The sequence below is a fragment of the Antechinus flavipes genome, chromosome 2, assembly GCF_016432865.1.
Source record: "Antechinus flavipes isolate AdamAnt ecotype Samford, QLD, Australia chromosome 2, AdamAnt_v2, whole genome shotgun sequence".
Lineage (NCBI taxonomy): Eukaryota > Metazoa > Chordata > Mammalia > Dasyuromorphia > Dasyuridae > Antechinus > Antechinus flavipes.
Window position 1 is genome coordinate 673090973 of NC_067399.1, and position 23373 is coordinate 673114345.

Consider the following 23373-nt stretch of genomic DNA (forward strand, 5'->3'; position numbering starts at 1 on the left):
ACAGTCAACTGGCAGCTAAGTAGCACAGTAGATAAAGTACTCATCTTGGAATCAAAGACTCATTTTCGTAAGTTCAAATCTGGCGTCAGCATCAGACTCTCACTAGCTATATTACCCTGGATAAATCACTTAGCCCTGTTCACCTCAGTTCCTCATCTGTAAAGTGAGCTAGAGAAGGAAATGGCAAGCCACTCTAATAACTCCACCAAGAAAATCTAAAAAAAGTTGGACACGACTGGAAAACAATGGAACAACAATCACAACATACATATGTGGATATTTAGTATTCACTTATCAGTGTGAAATGGAACCTGTTCAAAAAATCTGTAGTCTCTTTTTGGTGTGGGATGGCCATACCCAAGGCAGTCCCCATGGAGTCTGAGTTTTCTGTATTAGACTTGTGCACCACCATGTAGCCTACGCTACTACATATTATGAACAGAAAGAAATGAAAAATCTTCCCATCCCCAGCTCTGGCTGTTTTGTCAAGACAAACCCTACTCTTTAGATCAATTTGGCTAAAACATTAAGATTCCTACTTGTTGGTACCTTCAGAGTGAGTTGTTTGACAATGACAAAATAAGAATTTTACTCTTATTTAATTTTGTCTTAGACTCATTTAGCTTAATTATCCAACCCACCCTGTTTTCAGTCTATCTACATCAGCTACTTTATAGAAAATCTAGGTGATTGCTAAGGCATCCAGTTGGAAATTTTCTAAAAGAAATGGCCTTATAATCCAGAAAAGGGGCAAGAGTTTGAAGCATTAATCAGAAGCCAGAGTCTCATTGGCCACTTGGCATTCAGTGCTATGGTGAACTAGGAGAAGAGAGAAACATGAGGAAATACACTAGTCATTTCAAAGAAAGTTAGCAGGAAATGGATAGCCTGCCACAGACTCTTCCTCACTATGTGATCCTGGATAAGTCATTTAGACTTTTTCAGCCTCAGTTTCCTCATTGGTTGAAGAGATATAACAGTAGCCCTCACTTTGGGGATGTTGTGATGATTAAATAAGATGGTGTATGCAAAGCATTTTGCAGATTTTCCAACACTACGTGTCAGCTCTCATCAGTAGTATTTATTAAGCACCCCATAAGTGCTGCTAATAAAATCACAAATTGCTCAGCTTATATTCTAGCAGAGGAAGGATTGGTGACACTTAATTAGCTCAGTGATAATGCTTCTAAACCTAATTCCATTTTTATCTAATCCTAATCATTCAACCTCTTGGAGATTCCATTTCCTCCTCTATAAAATGGGGTTGACAGTACTTGCTGCATCTTCCCCCAAGGACCAATGTGAGGCTTGAATGAAAGATGAAAAGCTCTTTGTAAAGTCACCTTCGATAAATTCCAGTTACGAGTGCTAGCTCCAAACTTTAATTCCACCAGTCTAGATTCCTTGGATTTCATTTTCTCCCTGTGTTCTCTCTAGATATTTAACTAAGCAAAAGCCAGCTTACTTTACTGCCAAGCTTACAGTAAACTATTTTTAAACCATGGGTCACATGCTTGAGGCTTAATTTATTATCACTTCTACACAGTTTCATAGTCATCCTTCAAGATGGGAAGAACCATTCCAAATCCACAATCAGAGCAGCTATTTGGAGACTCCTGAATTATAGAACTCACATAGCTGAGAGGACCTCCAACCAGTAGCTCTCACAGAAATCCCAAAGCTAGGGACAATGACTATATAGAGTCAGAAGTAATCATGGGGGAGGGGGAGAAGTGATATATACAAGGGGTAAGCAACTACTTTGATGAGTTCTTTAATGAAGACTGATGTAATCACAATCCTTAAGTCTGGTAGGTCCCTAGCAAATGATCCCAACCTCTTTCCTTAGGCATTGGATCAAATTGTCCACTAGGACAATCTTAAGGTGTCATGTAAATCTTATTATTATTAATATAAATTAATATAATTAATATAAAATATTAATATAGATTATTAATACAAATATATGATGGGTAGAATGGAGTATTGAATAGAGAATCAGTCTCAGGGTAAGAAAGCTTGGGATCAAGTCCTGTTTCTGACACATACTAATTGTGGAATACTGGGTTAGACATTTAGTCTCCCAGTGCCCCTAGAGAACAATTGTTTCCTCTAACTTTTAAGTTACATAGGACAGAGAGAATTTCTACACTAGGAATTCCCTATACAATGAAATCACAGGGTCTGTACAAAAGGATGCTGCTGCTATTGATGATGACGATGAAGGAAAAGGAAAAAGAATAATCTGTGATGAATATGAAGTTTAAAGATTATATAATTTTGTGATTCTCTGAATTGCCTGCTCACAAGATGCATTCTAATTAAAGAGACAAGCCCACTTGTACATGTATACATCATAAATGTAAAGTGAATAAATATAAACTTATTAAGTTAATAAAAGGTAGTTTGAGAGGGAGTGGTAGCAATTGAGGTGATTAGGAAAATCTTTATGCAGAATATGGTTAAATTGCATCATCAAGGTAGAAAGGGTCTCTGGGAGGAAGACCATGGAGGATAATGGTTTTCAGACCAAGGCACAGGGGAGGATATGGAGCATTATGTATAAAGAACAGTGAGAAGAACCAATGTAGCCAGATCACAAATGTGGGAGGCTGGATAATATTCAACAAGCTGGAAATGTAGGTTAGGGCCAAATGGTTTAAAGCTTTCAAATTTAAACAGAGACACAGTAATTTGATTAGATAGATGTCATTACATTTAATTTTTATTTATATCCCTAATGGAAGTTCTTGGGGTGAATTGTTTCATTTTTATCTCTGTTTCCCTTGTATCCAGCATATTGCCTGTCACATGAGTTGTTGTTGAATAGATGGTGAATGGATGAGTGAGATTTCATTTATTAAGTGCTTTAAAAGTACCAAGCACAGTGCTAAATCCTGGAGGTACAAACACCAAAATAAAACCATTCTTATCCTTAGCAACTTAAATTCTATTTGGGGAAGACAACAGAGAAGGGAAAATCTCAGGTGAGGAGAGCTAGTGGAGAGAAGACTGACACAGCTGTTCAGTAGCAATGGCAGTGCTGATTGGATCACAGTTCAGAGCTTGAAGGAGGGAAAGGATGGTGTTACAAAACAAGCAGATGGCAAGAAGATGGCCAGAGGGACATGTGAGGAATAGTTGGGGTCAGCTAGATATAGCTGGCCATGTGATACAATCAGAAATCAGGGTTGTATAGGCTCCAGGAAGGGAGGTACAGAACCAAGGGAATTGGTCCCCAAGTAGACCAGTTATAATAATTGTTGAATTGAATTGAATTGAATATAGAACAAAGAGAGCAAAAATCAGGCATACAATAAAAACAATGACTACAATCTCAAGAGGAAATGAACTATAATCACGGAAATAAAAACAGCACTAAAAACCATCTGACCTCAGATTAAATGCAGTAAGCAATCACAGTTACAGCGGACAAATTATGAAGACATTCCTATTTTGCTAGAAACAGACTATTACAGATGCAAAGAGTCAGTTCAGTGGCATAATAGAGTGCTGGACTTAGGCTACATAAATAGCAGTCATTCCTATTATCATTATTTTTTATTATTGTACTATCCAATAGAGTCATTTTGTCAATGTTTTATTTAACTGATGGTTTTCATGGAAAAATAAAGAGCAAGGTATATAGGCAAAGGTGTAGAAGTAAAAAATGATATATACACATATATAGCTGGTTATAATTATACATACATATATATATATATATATATATATATATATGCTTATGTGTACATATCCATGCATGTGTGTATATATGTGTAGGGTGTGTATGTCTGTGATTATATATGTGTGTGTGTGTGTGTACACACATTATCATTATACTTTTTTTTTTCTCTACAAAGTTGAAGAGATGAAGATATGGACAAACAGAGCTGATGTCCTGGGAACACAGATTCTCCCAGCTGGAAGAAGCCATGCTTGCGTAAAGCCCTACTCTCCAACTGGCTACATTGAGATTTGGCTGTTTCAAGGACATGATCATAAGAACAAAGGAACCAAAGGGGGAAATGCAGGCACTCTGCCAACTTAGAGAATGGTACGGTGCCAAGGCTGGATGCCATTCCGCTCACTGCTGTGCCCAGATGCGGCACTCAACCCAGAAACAATGGACACCGATTCAAGGTGCAGAGTTACAAGCTAATTCCTCTGCCCCCCCAGGGAGCAGTAAGGCCTTTAATATGTTAACAGCTGCTTGCACCCCAAATTCATGGGAGAAAAGTGGCAAAAATAAGGGAGGGAGAAAAGGAGTCCTCCCCACTATTAACTTAGATGGGTACATCTCCTAAAGATGGACGTCATGTGATAGACAATAGGAACAAGTTCTCTACTTGGAAATTGAGAAGTTCTCAAAAAAATTATCTCCTCTGGGACACACTCACTCCTCCCCTCTACTTCCACCTTTGGGACATCATTCAGGTGCCATCTCTTACTTGATTGTCCTGGGATTACTCAGGGATAATCACTCACCCTCTTCTCCTTCCCTCTTTCCTCCTCTCCCACCTGATAAGTGAGGATCACCTGAGATATAACATGTAAAATATTTTACAAATCTTAGTGTTATATAAATGGTAGCTATGTCCTTTGAATTTATGTGTTTCTGTGTGTATTGTATATTTCCACTAAAACATAAGCCCTTTGAGAGTGAAGACTCATTTTTTTTTATTCCCAGAGTTAGGACAGTATCTGCCCATAGTAAGTACTCAAAAAATGTCTATGAAACTGAGATGGACTGAATAAAATATTAACTGCAGGAAGTATTATCTAGGCTCCGTTCCACAATTGGCTCAACAAACATTTGTCAAATGGCTTAAAATATGTTCTGGTTATAAAGGCCATGATTCTAGCAGATTCACCAATTTTGTTTATTTGCTTCAAGGACTCTATTTTTTAGGTCAATTATGTAGGGAAATTATGTATGTCACCTGGTAACAAATGTAGAATATAATTTATACAATGTGGCTTAAGTCCAAACTCTGGCTACCATTACGAAAAAAAAATCAACAAAGAAATGGAGGATTATCACAAAGTAACAATTAATTGAATGCAATTTCATTTTAACAGCAGGAAAGAAATCAAAAGTTAGGTAAAACTGAGAATTAGCCTTTAAATATTTTTCTCATTTTCTTCTGCATGGTTAGTACTGTTGTCAGTGGTGTTTGATGAAGCCCTTTCTGGACAACAGAATGTAATTCAAAATAATAATGGCAGATCCATGAGGAGGATTTCCAAATCTCTATCATCAACAACTCCTGGATATTTAAAAAATATCAAATAAACCGAGAGGTATATCAAGGATTTGTGAAACTACTTCTCAGAACCAAAATCATATGATTATGCTATGGAGCTATAACTTCCTCAGTTTGGGAATTCCCAGTATGGGAATTGGCTCCACCAATGTAGGTCACAACCGATCTGTAACTTAGCAAATAATTTCTTAGTAATTGCTCGAGGTATGGAAAAGTTAGAAGATTTGCCTTGGAAGACATAGCTATTAACTTTTTATAGATGGAATTTAAACCCAGCTTCTTCTGTTTCCTAATCCAACACTCTATTGATTATGTTACTGAATTTACAGACCAAAAAACCAACATATACGCCCTGTCTAATGAATACAATAAAAGTGTTAACAATTTTAAATAATATACTAATCAATTCAGAAAACAGTAACTAAATGAGCTTCTCCACAAGATTCGGACATTTCTAAAACCAAATGCAAAAGCTATTTTTCACTGAGATTCCCAGATGCATGTGTATCAAAAGCCAGCAGAAAACGTTCAGAATTTGGACATCGGAGGGTTACCGAGTTACCCATTTATTTTCTGCTTTGAAGCCTTAAGCAGAAGCAGCAATGCGTTCCAGTTTTAATTACTTAGAAAGTAGGCGCCCAATTTGGGAATTCCAGATTTGGAGAGCGTGTTGGTATAGATGCATTCATACTACTGAATGAAGGGTGTAGAGGATATGAGACACCCTCATTCCCATCATTCTCTGCTTAATACAGTTTATTACAGTTTAATGCAGTTTTGAAGAATGCTGTCAGGCTAAATGTCTCCAAAAACATACATTTTTCATGTTCCCACATGACAAAAACTCTAATTCGCAACATGTATGTAGATTGGCAGTCCACTGACGCAGTCCAACAGTATCTATGTTTTCAGTAAATGCTAAAAATGAAGAATGAGAATAGAATAAGGAGAGAGAAAACTGGCTGCCCCTTTGGAAACCAAACATGGCCTTCAAAAATTTCAAAGTATTTGTGGCTGCAAAAGATCATTTCATCTCCATGACACTAATATCGATCCCATGACTCTCTACGTTTGTGGGTTAAAGAATGTCACAATCTTGAAAGATTTTAAAAAGGTAAATAACCCAAAGGAAAATGGTAGGATATAATGGGTCCTGGCAGGATATAACATTGCCAATGATTACTTGGGTTAAAGCCTTTATTCAGAATGTATCTGATCCTAAAAGCAGATGACTTAGTCTTATATTGAGAATTTGACATGACAAATGGACAATGAGGGTACTTCTAAGATATTAAAAGATAATCACCAAAGGGCAACTAGATGGCATAGTGGATAGAGCACTGGTCCTGGAGTCAGAAGGACCTGAGTTTAGATACAACCTCAGACACTTAACATTTCCCAGTTATGTGACCCTGGGCAAGTCACTTAACCCCAGTTGCCACACACCATACAAAGATAATTACCAGCAGGTACAGGAAATCCTCTAATGAAAGTTCATGGGAAAAACATGGACAATAATCACAAAAAAAAGATGTTTTGGGGGTATCAATTTGTATTCATGGTGGAAATGTCAACAAAAAGAGAATCTCAGATCCAACCAAAAATTCCAAAGAAAGTGATTATGATTTCCTGAGAATAAACTCGGGAAAATTGCAGATTTAGGACTCAGGATACACAAATAAAGTCACTCTTTTCTCATTTTTTTTCAAGAGAAATGACTTTAATACCTTCCGATTCATAGCAGAACCTTAACTTAGTTCATCTTCAGGGGCTCCCCATAAACTTTAAAATTGGAACTATCAGAAAAATAGCACAGGATCTGGCAGAAATGAGGATGAGGAATAAAAAGAATCAGAAAACTGATTTTGGCCAGAAGAAAGAAACAATTTCCCAAATGGTGCCATTATAAATCAGAGAAGGGAAGTTTTTTCCTCAAAGAAAATGCATAACTCAAAGTAATTGCGATGATATGTAAGTCATCCTTTGGCTTACAACCAGCCCTTGGCTACCTGGACAATGAGATCTATAGCTTTCTTTTCAATATTTCTTCCTTCCCCAGCTCGTCTCCAGTTTTTGTTCCTCATTCCAAAACAAGTAAAGATATTTCACATGCTAATGTCTTATGCAAACTTTGTCTCAGTAGCTCTTGCCCTCATTTTTTGCCTAAACAAAATTGAAGATGTGATAGATTTGCTATCATGAACTTGTTAGTTCAGATCTGGGGAACGAGCTGGTAAGAATTAGGTGAAGCTACTCCGAAAAGTAGGCATGGGTTCTTTGTTTCACTGATGATTGTGACTTCCTGGGGATGGCTGTTCAGAAGAAAATATCTTAGGAAAAGAATAGTTTTCAAAATCTGAAATATATTTCATCATAATTTTTTTTTCCATCTTGGGGAATAAAGAAACAGGAGACATTGGCCCATGAGTAACTGGCAATCTCCTGTTCATTTATAATGGTAAAGTGGAGAACTCCTGGAATAGAGGATTTAGCACTATGTAAATAGTGATGCCCAAATAAGACTTATCTCTCTCCTTCTCTGTCTCTCTGTATATGTTTATCTCTCTCTTTCTCTCTCAGAATCTCTAAGGGTGTTTGTCTCTTTCTCTCTTTGTGTCTATGTCTGTGTGTCTCTAAATCTTTCTCTGTGTGTCTGAATCTCTCTCTATGTTCTCTCTGTCTTTTTCTCTGTGTCTCTGTTTCTCTATGCATCTCAGTTTCTCTGTCTTTGTCTCTCTCTGACTCTCTCTATCTCTGTCTCTATCTCAATCTTTCTCTGTGTGTCTCTGAATTCTCTGTCTTTTAAAGGCTCTCTCTGTCTCTGTCTTTTTCTCTTTGTCTCTTATTCTCTGTCTCTCTGTCTCCCCATGTCTTTGTCTTTGTCTCTTTCAATCTCTGAGTATGTTCTTCTGTATCTCTCCCTCCCACTCCCACTCTCTGTCTATCTGTTTCACTGTCTCTATCTTCATTTTGGATGCATTGTGTACTTGAGTACACCTAGCATATTTCCTATAGAATATAAACTTTTTATAACGTAGGATCAAAAAACAGCCTGGAACAAGTATGGAGTAAAGAAGTAGGATGTTGAATGGGAGAGAGAGCAATAGGACCCCCTTGGATGCACCAAAAAGTGCCTGCAAGGGAATAAAGTAAAAAGTCTGAAAAGTTAGCTTGGAGCCAACATTATATGGGCATTATTATATTTCATTCACTCAAAACTTCTCTTCAGTAGTCAATAATTATGTCACTTCCCTGCTCAACAAACTCCAATAGCTCCCAACTACTTCCAGGATTAAGGGCAAACTTCTCTGTTCACAAACAGTAAAGCCAAGGAAGGATGTTTCCGTGAGAAAAGCACACCCAGAGAGAGAGGACTGGAGGTCCAGTCATTCCTTTGTCACTTCCCATCAATTATCTTAGTCAAATCCCTTCAGCTCATTTTGCTGTGTGTGAAAGGAAGGAATAGAGACTGAAAGCCTCAAAGTTCCCCTCCAGCTCTAGCCTTACATGAATCTATGACTTTCCACCTCGGTTTCCTTTTCTGTAAATTGGGAATTTGAAGTAGAAAGTCTACAAGGTCCCTTCCATCTTTAAACCTATGATTAGTAAGACTCTAAATACTGCTTCTGAGTAGGAGGATGACAACAATGACAATGTAGATGACAATATGAGCTCCTAAGAAGACAGGAACAGTTTTCTTTTTGTCTCTGGTGTACCCAGCCCTACATAGCTGGGGCTTAGTAAATGTTTTTGGACTGGATTTAAATAAAAATTATGTGTATGATGCATTTAAATTGGGGTGCTAAATTCATTCAGATATCTTAATAGGTAGAAAAATATTGACCAATCTTATTTCTACACAGTAAAATGAAGAGTTAATTAACATATCTCTTCATTAACAGCCTTTTGATTTCTTGTGATTCAGGGCATGTTACCTACAGAAGGGATTTTAGCAAGGATTATTACTTAGTCAATGTGTGAGGTCTAAATATATCAGCAAAGTGCTAAGAGAAAAGAAATCAATTTCATCACCACATAATTTATGAGAACTTCTGAGGTAAAGGATGAGTCAGCTGTTCAGAGCCACTATAGCTAAGAAAATAAGAGCACATGGAGTGCAAAACTGGTTTGAGCATCTTTAATATTCAGAAAAGGTCCGGGGGAGGTGGGAGGAGAAGATGACATCTAGTTGTGTTGCAGAAAGAAAAAAACAAACATTATTTCAGCCCAAGTCCAAAGAAAACAAAAAAAAAAAATCTAAAAATGAATTTCTCACGGAAACCCAGCCCCTTGTGGTTTGGCACAGGTTCCAGCCTTCGGTCTCTTGTTGCTCATTTTATCGAGCTGCCTTTGTGAGAGGCACGAATGAAATTACCTTCCCCACAACAAAATGAACAAAGACGGCCTTTACTTTCTTCCAGGGAAATGCTTAATAGTATCATCGGTGAAATGTCGGGAATAATCAAATACGCTGGTCTATGAGCCAGCCCCAAAGAGAGCTGTACATCATTGGGAAACATTCACAGACATTGAATACTGATTGGTCACCTTTGAGAGAAGAATCCAAAAGCAGCCCCATCAAATCAACCAAGAAAATCTTTCTCTAATTCCTCTCTATAGAGTGTGGATGTGGAACTGGAATCAAGCTCTGGCCGGTTCCACCAGGTGGCTAAGGTTTTAACAATGGTTCTGGTGGATTTTCACAGAGACCCAGAATCTCCTTGTTCGGTAACACAAATGACCAAATATTTTGGCATTATATATTGGAAAATAATTTATATTAGCATCAGAGCACCTTGAGCTGGGACTTGCCACTTACTAATAACTGAATGTAAGTTATGGGATCTTAGTTTCCTTCTCTGTAAAATGAGGGAGTTGGACAAAATGGTCTCTGAAGTCACTTCCAGCTCTAAATCTATAATCCTATAAGCATTTTACCTCCTACCCATCACCCATCCAGACTTCAAATTTTTCTTCTGTAGAATGATCCTTTTGGATTAGACGGATTCAGATTTCTTCCAGCTCTAAGTAGCAGAATTAAAGACATTATAAGTGTTTAATAAATTTCCTATCTAGTTGTCTAGCTACCTATGTGACTACCTATCCCTGTCAATCTTCTATCTATCATCCCTGTCGATTATTTCTCTATTTATCTATCTTCTTAATGTTATGATTTTATGGAGAAGTTCACCATCAAAATGTCAGTCACTTGGGATGAACTTTTCAAGTACCCTAATTCTAAAAGACAGTCTACTAAGACCTGGGAAAATTGTTGTCTATATTGGTGATAAACTGATAAGATCACATATCCTTAAGTGATCCATAGAGTTGGCTTTTGATCATGAGAATATTTAAGTACTCCACCCCGGAGGAAGGGATCTAACATCAGAATCCTTTAGGAAGTGTCCACCAGGTGCCAGGTATTATACTAGGCACAGGATGATGGGATATGATTAATCCATGGTGATCAACCCATGGTGATTTGATTACACAAATAAACAAAGAAACTAAATAAATTGTAATCCATGTGGAAACTTCCAATTCTTCCTTCACCAATTAGCTCAGTAGACCGGATGATAACAATAATGATATTTATCATTTATGTAGTAGTTACTATTTGCCAGATACAGTGCTAAGTTAAGTACTTTCCAATTTTTATCTCATTTGATCCTCAAAACAAACCTGGGAAGTAGGTACTATCATCATCCTCATTTTACAGATGAGGAAACTAAGGTAAACAAACAGAAGTTAAGTGATTTTGCCCAGGCTTTCACAGCTAGTATGGGTCTGAGGCTGTGAAAGCTTGAGCAAGTCACTTAACTTCTTAGAACATCCTGAATCTAGGCTGCACCACCCGACTGCTTTTAAAAACAAATGGCTCAATTAACAAATGCCAAGAATTTGTTTGGAGCAGATCAAGTGACTTATTCATGACCATACAGCTGGAAAGTGTCTGGAGTGGAACTTGAGGTGGATTTTTTTGACCTAAAGTGCAGGACTCTTGTCAAATATGGCATACTGCCTTGAATAATCTTTTTTATTATTAATGTTAATATTTATCAGAGTGCACCAAGAATGTGACTGCTGCAGTTTCTAGTATCTTTGTGAAGGAATGGCTATAGCCAAAATCCCACTTTTTCTTTACAAGAAAACTCTTAATGAATGCATTCAAGAAATATTGGAGTTCTATATTCCTTTATAGCTATAATTAAAGGCTAATAAAGAACTTTTAGCATCCAACCACACTAATTCTAAATAATCACTGGGAAGCCCAATTCCAGTTCCCAAGTCTTGAAAGTGGGCAAACAAATGCCACATGATGTCTCGAAGGCATTTCTTCAACCAGTGAAATGGGATGTAATTAACAGAATAATAAGCACTCTGAATTACTTCCCTGTTGTGGAGCTCTACTGGCTATTTTGTGCTAGACTTCAATATCATTATTTGGGGGGGGGGACTTTGGCTTTTAATTTAATTCAACAAACATTTACTTAGGACTTATTACGGGCAAAAGTGCTGTGCTGGGCATAAGGAAGAGGAAAATCAAAAATAAAATAACATCTGCCTTCAAGGAGATTACATTCTATGAGAATGGATATGGATGGATACAGAAAAGCCAAAGCAAAGTCTCTTCAAAGTTACACAAAGTAAAGGTAACAAAAATGTGGGGAAGATCAGGAACCATTTCTGTAGTCAATGATGTTTGAGTTGGAAGTGGAAGAAAACTGGGGGTCCTATGGGAAGGATGAAGGGAGAGTATACTTGACACTTCAGTTCAAAGCCATGGAAGTGAAAGAGAGAAAATCATGGAGCAGGAATATTGGCTTAGTCCATTGGACATGTGAAGGGAAGATGGGAAGTGTAACATTACTTGTGAGAGTCGGGTCATTTGACTTAAATCAAAAGACCTAAGTTCAAATCTGCCTCCATCACTATATGTGATCTTGGCCAACTCACTAAACTTCTCTTGGCTTTATCTTCCATATCTATAAAATAAGAAGGCTCAATTTTATCACTCTCAAAAGTCTATTCCATTTCCAAGTTGAAGATCCTTTGATGTGACTATAATCTCATGAAATAAAATGTCTAACGGTCCATAAGAATAATGATTAAAAGAGATTGGCTTCACAACAGAGACAGAGCACGAGAGCTATTCCCCCACCCCCACTCTTTCCCCAAGGTAACTGATTAGGTGAACTTTAAACTAATCACGGCTGGTTTTATGAAATGAGCACTCAATGGCATCATATTATCTTCCTAGTGGCAGACTCAAGGATGTCAGTTTGAGTGGAAACAGAAGAAAGGTTAAATTTACATCAGAGATTTAATCAAGCCAGAAACAAGAGGGAGAACACAGCCCTACTGCAGGCATTTTAATATTCAGATGTAGGACTAGTAAATATTACTGAAATAATCAACTTTACCCATCAAAAGCCCTCTCCACTTAGTGACAGGTGCCAGGACTTGAACCCATGTCTTTTAGTTCAAATCCAGTTCTCTCTGCAGTGTATCATGGTACCTTATAAAACATAAAATCCTTAAAAGTGTACGATTATTGAGAGTATAAAACCTCATGCCCATTACTTCTGATCATCACTGTGCTTCTGCCTTTACTAGAAAATTGGACTCGACCCCTTGACATCAATATCATGTGTCATGTCTTTGAGCCTAAAACTCGCCTTAATTACAATCTAATAAATATAAAATGATAAATGTGATGTTCAAAGAAGAAAATTAATATACATAAACACACCTACATAATATATACATATAACCAGATAGATGGCTATATATTTCTAGAGATAGAGATATTGTACTTGGTTTGTAATCCATAGAACCAGACAGGTTTCTACAAAACTGAAAATTTATAACATAATTTAAAACTGTATTGTCGCTGAAAATGAAGATAATTCAGTTTCTTCATCTACAAAATGAGGATCTACAATCTCACATCTCTACACATCATTTAAAAAATTCCAATAAGCACATATTAATCTCCTATTACATACAAAGTAGTAAGTGCTAGAGTTGCAAAGTCAAAAATAAAAAAGTCATCGTCTACTAAGGAGCTCAGTTGTATCTTTGGCAGGATCCGACAACCCACAGCAGATGAAAGTTGTCATTGTAAAGTAATGGCATAGAAACATGAGCTAAAGAAATGGGATACCTAAAGCAATGTAATCACAGAAAGGCCAAAGACAATGTGCCATTTCCCAGGTTAATTTATCCTTATGGGCTTTAATTAAAGTCCACAGGAAACAGACTGATCACTTCTCTGTTTATCAGTGGGAAATAATAACGTGGCAAGAAAATATAAAACACATAAAAAACCAAGACCAAGTACTGAGGATCCTTCTGAAGCTCTGGGATTTCATTCTCAGTAAATATGAAAAAAAGATGAAATTAAACCCTAAATCCTTGTCCTAAAGGTTTGGTCATCTACACCCTTTTTGCAATTGCTTTGATATGATATTAAAAAAAAAAAAGTAATTGACCTGGCCATGCACAAGTGCAGAAGATGGATAGCAGCCAACTGAAAGTTAATATTCTGCCTCGAAAGCATTTGCTCCCATATCTTCTTAATGGCGTCCACACTGCAGCTTTTTGGTATTCAGAAACTCATCTACTTTAATAGAAATGGGATGTATGCTGAGGAAATGTTATTATATTCTTAGTAAATATGGTTGGTAATAATTCTGTAAGCTCTGAAGACACAGCACATTGAAATACCAGTGCTGAAGATGAAGGTTTAATTGTATGTTAGGGATGTTGTAATACATTCAAAACCTCCGAATTTTTGGCTAAGGAAACTGGAAGCACGAAATATAAGAGAAGTAAGGAATAATCGAGGAGCGATGGGGCCGCAGAAATGGGGCTCTTGTCAAGCAGCCACCCAGCCTCTGATTGAGACCTCCAATAGGGAAGCCATCACTTCCCAAGATAGGCTACTCCATTTTTGCAAAGTCCTAATTGTTAGGTGGAGGCAGGTAGGAGGTGCAATAGAAAAAATTCCAGGTATAGAGTGGGCAAAATCTTGCTTCAGATCTGAGTTGAGCCATTTACTAATGTGTGACTCTGGACAAGTTATTTCACCCTGTTTACCTCAGTTTCCTCATCTGTAAAATGAGCAGGAGAAGGAAAGAACAAACCACTTCAGTTTCCATCCAAGAGTTTTGGAGATCCTTCTGAGGTGCTGGGATCTCATTCTCACTAACTATGAAAAAAGAAGATGAAATTAAACCAAAAATCCTTGTCCTAAGCATTTGGTCATTTACACTCCAAAAGGGGGTCACAAGGGTTGGACACTTAAAAATGAATGAACAATAATTTTAGGAAGTTTCTCTTTCTTAAGCCTAAATATGCCTCATTGCAGCCCCCACATATTACTCCTTGTTCAGCAATCTAGAGAGAGAGAACTATTCTACCCTCTCCCATTTGGATGGTTGAATGGATAGATGGATGAAGAATTAGTGCATAAATAAATGAATGAACCCCACTGAGTCATTTCAGCAGTGTCTGACTCTTCATGGCCCTATTTTATTTTTTTTGGGGGGGGGAGGGGCGAGGGAAGAGAGAAAAATACTGGAGTAGTTTGCCATTTCATTCTTCAGCTTATTTTACAGATGAGGAAACTGAGGCAAACAAAGTTAAGTGAATTCTCCAATCTCATACAGCTAGTAAGTGTCTGAGGACAAATTTTAATTCAGGTAACCAAATCTTCCTGACCCCAGGTCTGGCATACTATCCACTGCAGAACCCAGCTATCCCAAATGAAAGAATAAGAAGCATTAAGTGTTTTCTGCCTTCAACAACTTAACTGAGTCAAATAAGAAGTCTTAATATATTTCTCTATTCTGCCAAATAATTAAGGGCTTTCTACGAACCAGATACTATGATAAGTGATTCTATATTACGTGTTCCATATTAGTTACACTTTTTGCATGTAAATTACACATATAAATTCTATATTACATTATAAATTACATATATTCTTCCATATATATTTTACACATAAAAATTACTTATATCCAATTAAGCAGTGCATATACAGAGCAATGCTTGAGATCAAGAAGACCTGAACTGAAATCTGACCTCAGACTTTTATGAATTGTTTAATCCTGGTCATTTCACCTAACTACAGTCTGTTTCTGTTTCCTTATCTGTAAAATAGTAATAATAATACTATAGTAATAATAATAACAATTGTAAGGATATTGCTTGTAAAGCTCTCTAAATAAATATTAGCAGTTATTATACAGGGGAATGATGGCCAGGCAAAAAGTGAGGGCAGGGTAGAGAAAGATGGCTCAGGGCGACAGAAAAATTGTTAAATGACTGGAATAGGAACATGAAGCATGGTCTGATATTTGGGTCAGTCAAGAGATTATAGGAAAGAAATGAGTATTTATTAAATTGCTAAAGACTTTACAAATATTTCACTTGATCCTCTATCACCTCCAGGATGGGTCCCATGGCAGGAGCTCTAAAGATAAGCAGTTTAGCTTCCTCTGCAATTAGAGGCCTGGATTGTAGAGGCCCAGGATACACAGAGCCAAAACTAGAGACCCAGGCTGCACAGACTCAAGACTGGAGACTCAAAGTGCACAGACCCAGGATTGGGGCTCCAAGCCTGGTTTAAAGAAGCAAAGCAATGGCTGCAGATATATGGGTTTTAAGGTGGCCCATTCTCTGGATGGGATGCACTACCAACTCTTTTGACCAGTTCTATAGTCCCTGCATTATCAGCCCTAATTTGAAGTGTCTATTTCTCTGACTGCAGCTCCAAGCTGAATTAAATAAAATGCCTTCCTTCGATTGCTGATTGGTTAAAGGTTTTTCTTTGGGGAGGGGGGGGGAGGCGTAGGGGGGGAGATGATTTTATTTTTTATTTAATATATAGATTTATTTATTTTACTTTTATTTTATAAGCTCATATATACTGTCTGAGAAAGAGAGAGAGAGAAAGAGAAAGAAAGAGAGAAAGAGATGCACACAAATCCTAGTATAGAGGAAAAGAAGAGAAGAAAGGAAAGAAAAATGAAGGGAGTTATATTATAATCCTTGGAATACTTAAAGGGAGTCATCATGTTCCCTGATATTTATCTGCTCTAGACTATCCATCCCTGTTTGACTCTGAGGCCCTTCACCAGTCTGGCTTCACCCACTATTCTCAATGGCCTTCCCAAACAGTGACCTCCAGACCTGACCCAGTACTCTCTATGTGGCTATCCCAGAGCCAAGTACAGTGGAACACGGCTTTATACCTTGCTAATCTTGGACCAATGAGAGATAGGATCACAATAGGCGCCAGCTCACACTGTGATTCACTTTGAACTTGCAGTCCACTGAAAAGAGACTGGTTTTCATTAGCAATCCATCAGAGAAAAATGTTGCAGAAGGAAGTCAGTGAAAAAAAAAAAACTGAAATCAAAGCATTAGTAATCATGATGGGGCTTTAAAAAAAATGCTTTGCTTATCTGAAACTGAGGAGTCATGGGATATTTCTAACAGTGACTTCGTACTCTTAAAGACTAGGGCCAAGTGAGATGGCCTGTTGTAACAGCTCTCCCACAAGACTACTTCATCTGCTTCCAAAGTATCTCCTCCCTACCCCTCAGCTTGACAAAGAGCCAGAACAAATATTAAACATTCCTCGATCTCTCATCACAGAGAAAGATATTAAAAGCATATGCAGTTCTATCCCCCAGAATAATCATTGGCAAGCCCATTAAAGACTCTAAATAGTAATTTTTTTATAAAAAATGAAGAGATATTTAAATTTCAACATTGCCTTCATGTTTATCTCAGTACTTCATCATTTCCCACACAAGTTATACTGTGTAATAAATCAATCAATGTGCCCTTATTAAATGCCAATTACATGCCAAGTTCATCCTCAAGGACTAAGGATTCAAAGAAAGGCTCTCCAGGAGCTCACAATCTAATGGGAGAATCAACATAGTATGCCAAACTGAATCTAATAAAATGAAATGCAATAGGGATAAAGAGAGAATTGACTTTATAAGTACAAGATGGTAGAAGACCAAGGCCTGCTTGGATGGCCAAACCCTGGTGAGATGGCCAAGGTCTGATTGGTTGACAACTATCTGAAAAAGATCTAAACATTGTAAGGGACTACAAGCTCAACGTGGTCAAGAGGGTAATGTGGCAACCGAAAAAGAAAATGGAATCTTAGGCTGACTTCCAGAATATCACTTCAAGGGCCAAGAAGGCCATGGTCCTATTGTATTCTTCCCAGGATAGAACATATCTAGAATATCATGTTCTGATCACTGAGAAGACATCAAGCTTAAATGTTTTTATTTGTACCTTCCTGGATCTGATCTTGATTCAGATCTATAGGACAAAGTAGAACATATTGATCCTTTTTTCATGAGATGACCCTTAAAGGGAACAGTTTTATTCTGACAAAGTTTTCTCCTATCCAAGCTAAATATTCCAAGTTCCTCTAACTAATATTTTTATGAGATGAACTCAAGGCTCTTTGCCATCTTGGTCATTCTCCTGTGGACATTTCCCAGTTTACCAATGTCTTTCCTTCAGTCAACCCTTCTTCAATCTAAAGATTCTTAAAGAGGATTTGAGTCATGGTAGTGTTCCTAGGACAAGCCAATCCAGTTTCAAAGTGGCTTCTTTGAAGAAGGCAACAGCTCTTTGAGTGAATCAACTTGGATGTTATTTTAAAATCAGGTGCATTAGCTCACGGGCCTACTTTGCTTAGTTCAGCCTGGCTCTGCCTCTTCTTCACTTACACGTTTATATAGCATCTATTTATTATCAAGTGGGAAAAACGATTTTCTTTTTTTCTTTTGAGAGTTTGAGAAAAAGTAAGCGTTGTGACGCTTCCTTTAGTCATTAATCATTTTCATCATTTTTGCTCCAGCATACAGATGAACCCAAGTCAATCAGATTGAAAATCTACTCCTCAAATACAAAAAAAGCACTCTAGCTTATGCCAAAAGGTGTCTTACCATTCTGAAGGGCAGCTCAAGCCTTAGTCTGTGGCCACCCCAAAAGGCTTGGAAAGCTGAGTTAAACTCTGGTGATTTTAGGTAAGTGATTTAAACTTTCTAGATCTCAAGTTTCCTCATCTACAAAAGGAAGCAATGGATCAATTTACCTCTGGGATCCTATGCAGCTTTGAATAGGATTCAGTGATTCTTCCAAAGAATTCTAAGTCAGTTTCTAAATCTATTTTCCTTTTGTACTAGGAAGATCCGTCAAGGACATACGGAGATTCCCAAAAATTGGAAAGTAGTATGGCAGAAACTGGCCATAGACCAATATCTTACACCAAGTACAACTTTTGGCTGGCAAGAATGGGAGTGAGGGTTAGCCCTTCCAGCTGAGCTGTGTTCCAAATTCTTCCCTAGTTTTGTCACTGGCTTCCTTGGCTGGAAGGTAGTCTGGTATTCTAGTCCATTTCTAGCCCACTGGGGATTTGTATAATCGCAGAACCTCAGACTTAGAAAGGGTAGAATCCATCCCAAACCAGAGCATGGATCTCCCAATAACAACCCTGACAAGCAGTGGTCCAGCCTCTTTTTGAAGACCTCCAAGGAAAGAGAAGCCATGCTCTCACCTCCAGAGAGAGCCTATTTCTCTTTTCCAGACTTTAACTTAAATTGGCCTGTGATTCCCTACTGTTATCAGTGAGAAAACTACCAGGGAATTAACTTCCTTCCCCAAGCAGATCAATATCTCAATGGGGACTTAAAACCAGAGAGTTGCCTAGGACGTTAACAGGTTACACAATCACTAAGCCTATGTGTGTCAGAGACAGAACACAGAAGTCTTGTTTGTGTTTTTGTTAGGTTTGGGGTTTTGTTTTAGCAGGCACTCAAAAAATGCTTAGGGATTGCAATGTACAGAATTTCTCTTTCCAAGCCTGTCCCTCTAGCCAGTACACAGCATTCCGTCTAACCTTGGACATGATGAGCATGCAATTATTAGATTGGACTGTGTTTGGGTCAGATAGACTGCACTGGGTAAATTACATTGGTTGGATTTCTTAAGAGACTTCTAAAAAGGGACTTAAAAGTCTTATTCCCACTCTAAGATTTGGCACCAGCTCAATCATTTTCTTAGAAAATTCAAATGGTATCCACAAAGTGTCAGAACCTATGTGCTTCTTTAGGGTTAAAGTACAGTGTGGTACAAGGGTGTGTGGGTATGAGTGCAGGGGTGTGTGTGTGTGTGTGTGCGTGTGTGTAGGGAAGGAGGTGGTAGCATTTTTTGATTCGCTTCACTTTTTGTGTTTTCCACACAGAACATCACTCCGATAGCAGGACATGTGGAAGAAGGAAGGAATCAAGCATGGAAGGAAAAGGAGAAAGGAAGGAAATAAGCATTTATTAAGCATGTGCTATATGACAGATACTAATAAACACTTTTATAAATATTATCTCATTTGATCTCTTGGGAGATAGATGTTATTATTAATCTCATTTTACAATTGAGGAAACTGAGGCAGACAGAGATGAAATAATTTGCTTAGGAACTGTAATCAGCTCGGTAAATATCTAAGACCAGTCTAATTGCAGGCACTTTGTCCATTGTACTTCCTAGCTACCTCCAAGTGGAAATTTACAAGAATTTCCGTCAATGTTTGTGATGAAAGGTTGTGTCTTGGCCCTGGGGACTTTTTGAATGTATTGATAACTTCTAGATGTGTTCCTCTCATATAATTGTGTGTTCTCCCCTGAAGTAGGGAAGTTCAAGAAAGTCAATGTTTTAATTCCATTCAATTCAACTCAAAGAAAGAATTATTTATTTAGCACCTAAAATAAGCAAGACAGTTGGGAATAGGCACATGACTAAAGGCAAAGGTAAAAACAGACACTAACCCTGTCTTCAAGAAATTTTGAGAAACTTCTCTTATGAATTAGTTTTTTTTTAAAACATATACCATAATATATATGTGTGTATGTATGTATATATACATATATATAGACACACACACATACACACACACGCACACAAACACATACATAATAAGAGGGAACAGAACTCACTGATCACAACAGCAACAAAAATCTTTCCAAATACATTTGTCTTTCAAGATTTCTAAAGATAGTTTTTCTATTAACAGGAAAACCCCACAAGGCCAAAATGTACCACCTGCTTCTAGAAAATAAAATGCTGGGGTTCTCATATTAAATTTATTCAGACATCTAATTCATATTAAAATGCATTCAATTCCCTGATACCCTCAGGTAGGGTTTTGAATACCAACTGACATGGGCAAGAGCATCACTGCATCACAATTTGATATGAAATCCCTGAGTATCGGTGCACACTATATCGTTTAATTAGAAAATGAGTTTTTAAAAAAAAACAATAGTATTTGAAGTAGGAAATGTCACACGGTAGGTATATTGGATATGAACTGAAAAATAGCAAGCAGATGGACCCTGTATTAACAAACTGCATTCACTGAGTCAATAAATGCTATCCCATTGGTGATCTCAAAATGTGGGAGAAAAAAAAACTTCCAATCATGAATAAGGAAACAGCTAAAACTTCTGAAACAAAGAGGAAATTTGATGAGAGCTGGATGATTAATCAATCTTGGGCTTGGAAAAACACAATATTCTCCAGGAAGGCAGTAGCAAGTCAGAGTCATGAAAAGATTTCAATTTGTGCATGAAGTTGAGTCAATGGCCTATTCTTCTAGAATCAGCAAATTATGCCATCTTTTAGGAACCAGAAACGAAGGGATATACTTTTAGAGCCTATACCTACCACTGGAATTAAAGTTTGGAGACTTGAAACTATTAGCATAAGACTTCTTTTTTCAAACTAAATCAGCTGATTTTGGATTGTGGCTATAAATCTGGAGTTCTCGAACTAAGGAAAACAATTGAATTTTGTGAATAGAAAAATTTTGAGCAAATATCATCTTCCCAAATGGGAGATGCTGCAGTACTTCCATCTAAAATGTATCATAAAGCAACAAAGGGTTAAAAAGCTTTGAATAAGATTGCTCTTCTTCAGGGGAGTTGGAGGAAAGGAAAGTTTTGGTGAAAAGGGTAAGGGGAGAAATTTTTTGTACCTGACTACACAAGGTAGCCAAGACACAAATAGTCAACGAAACACCAAGAAAATATTCAGAAAACGAGTTTTGCACAAGTTACTATAACGAATACAAGAAACTTCTAAAGAAGGTTCTATAACAATCTGAATGAATCAGCTCTCTCAGATTCTGACTTCACTCAGGCTGATTGAGTGATAATAAGGAGGAGGAGTGAGGTTTACCTTTATGCTGTCAGTGAAAGAGAAGCTAAGCTGAAGACAGGACATTTCCAAACCAGAATCCATCTTTATATAAACAACACGATTATACTTATCATTTAGGCCAGGATTTCAATGTACTAATTAAAGATAAATCATCTATTTTTAAAAAGCAAAAATCTGTTATATAACACTCTATTGATGCAATTTGGCATTGCTTATTAAATCCACATAAAAGAATATATTTTTTAAATCCCTTTAAAATACTATGTCAAAAAAGACTTTCTATTATTCAGACAAAATTTTACTATCAGTAGACCAAATTAGTGATCATTTTCTCTCTCTCTCTCTCTCTCTCTCTCTCTCTCTCTCTCTCTCTCTCTCTCTCTCTCTCTAAAAGGAAACATTAAAAATTAGCAATGACTTTTGTCTAGAATTTGTCATAGACTGACTTTTGAAGTGAAACAACAGAGCACCCCACTATAGATATTCTAATTATCAGCTCAGACATATATCTTATGAACCAACCTCTTCATTAAAAATGGTGGCAGCCTAGAGTAATCAGAGAGATTCCCCTATCTAAATACGTAGCAGCATTGTGTTGAATTATAAATAAACAAATGAATAGATAAATGAATTTAGGAACACAGAAATAAATGAAAGATTCTTTTGGACCTATTGATTAGTCGTTTTCAAGCATCGGTTATTACTATGAATAGTCAGAAATGAAATCCAAGAAATCTCATAATAAGAACATTTTCCAAATGAGTTTTGAAATTGTGTGGATATAAAACGAATTACACAATGTAAGATTTCCTCAATTAAATCTTATTAAAATTGCAAATGACAGATACTTAAAAGAAATCATTTGACAAGGAATATTAGCAGAGATTAGCCAATAGAGTTCCATAAAATTTAAGGTCAATGTCAGCTTCAAGCTATGCAGTCATCTGGTAGACTTGACAAAACAAATGTGTCTAATCTAATTACTGAATGTTGATGGACACTTGATTGCTCCATAGTCAAATGATCGATGAACTCATCAGTATGGGAAATGCCTCTATTCAGCAGATCCCAGTCCTTATGCCCAGTGGAATGGCTTCCTGGGATCACAAAATCATTAAGAATCACAGGCAGGACTTGAAACCAGGATTTCCTGACTTCAAGTCCCCCCATTTTAGCCATTGTGCCATGCTATTGCTCCATCAAAAATACCATTTTGAAAATGTCAAATCTGTTCCTTTTTTCTTCCTCTCAAAATAATTTAATTTTTCTAAGCTAAGCTTTGGCACACTTAATCATTATTTACTGGATATACCAACAAGCTAACATGACTATTAAAGACAGGCCAAAAAAACACTTTTTTAGATGTAAAAAAGGAGGTAGAAACTTTGTTTTCTAAAGAAATATGCAATACAAAAAAGGTGAGGTATTATTTTCCCCAACTGTTTTTAGTACAATGACAATTTTTATGATTATGTACCTAATACAACAGGTTTACCCTGTTAATTAATATTAAGGTAACATTATACATCCTAAAAAGTTGCCTATAAAACAGAGTTCTGAAACTCAGATTACCTGATCCCATAGATCCTTGATCTAAATTAAAGAATCCTTTCCCTTCTGCTTCTTATTACATCTGAACTCTTTCTCATTCCCAAGTCTGCCCACTAAAGAGGTACAGATCTGTGGGAATTGCTGTCTTGAGTCATTCTTGAGAGTGAATCACCACCACTTAATGTAACTTTTTAAAAGAAAAGTTTTGCAAAGGGATTTGTGGACAGGATTGTCCAGCTGGCCACTATGTCCTGGGCAGTCTTTCTTCAAAGACATGAAGGAAAGGTAGCAATTC

The 23373-nt window shown here is 37.1% G+C and overlaps 1 protein-coding gene across 1 annotated transcript in view; it reads right to left on the reverse strand.

Annotated features, from left to right (window-relative positions):
• PRKG1 (protein kinase cGMP-dependent 1) overlaps positions 1–23373 on the reverse strand; it is a 1210064-nt gene that overhangs the window by 1096501 nt on the left and 90190 nt on the right. The gene's annotated exons all lie outside the window — the stretch shown is intronic.